Genomic DNA, 983 nt, shown 5'->3' on the forward strand with positions numbered 1-983 from the left:
TCAGCTGTAGTTGGAAGTTTTAATAAGCAGATCCATCCATATTGCTGTATTATATGATTTGTATCTTATGTATAAGCAATACTATTATGTATTATTGATTGAAATGTCATCATTTTGCGGTACATCTTCTTCCAAGGAATTCGTGAAAATCCATTCGGTTTACTTGTCATTTATATTAAAAATAGATGTCTATTTTTACGTCCAATTTAGAAAATGGAGAGGGAATTTTATCACTTAGCTCTTAATTACCTTTATTATTAACTATAGTCATTTCCAAATGCATTTCCCAAAACCTTAAATTTATTATATTCAAATGATGATACAATAAAATTGTCATGTTCTTCAAGGAATGTGCCAAATCAATACTGAACAAGTAAAAATAAACGGAAGAAGTATTAATAGTGTAACTGAAAAAGCTCATAAATCTTTTAGAATTCCAATAGTCCCACCAAAAAGTGTAATTATCTATTTTGACTTACCATAAACATTATGAGCAGAAGAGGAAATGGGAAACTATTAATTCGTATGTTGATAGTATTTGTTTCTTGTACAATTGATTCATTTTAGTTGCAATGCAAAGTGCTCTCCTTTTTCCTTTATATAAAGAGGAATTTTCATAAATAGTTATAGTTTGAACTATAATTATGAATAATAGCTATAATTTGCTTAACTATAATTCATAGCAACAGTTTTTGAGAATAGAGAGGCAAGTAAAATTGAGAGTGATAGAGGAGAGATGCGAGCAAATCAAGAGAGATAGAGGAGAGATACGAGTACACTGATACAACATGTACTTCAATTAAAACTGAGATACACATATATACAATCTCTTCTCTTTCCCAAATCCCGTGTACCCCTTTCATCTCTCTCCCAAATCCCAATATTGTATACATATACACATATTAGCTTTGAAACTAAAACATAAATACACAAATACACATTGTATTACTCCTAAAATAAATAAACAAATACAATCTATATCA

The sequence above is a fragment of the Solanum verrucosum genome, unplaced genomic scaffold (genome assembly GCF_900185275.1).
Source record: "Solanum verrucosum unplaced genomic scaffold, falcon-dt-bn FXZP01000115.1, whole genome shotgun sequence".
Lineage (NCBI taxonomy): Eukaryota > Viridiplantae > Streptophyta > Magnoliopsida > Solanales > Solanaceae > Solanum > Solanum verrucosum.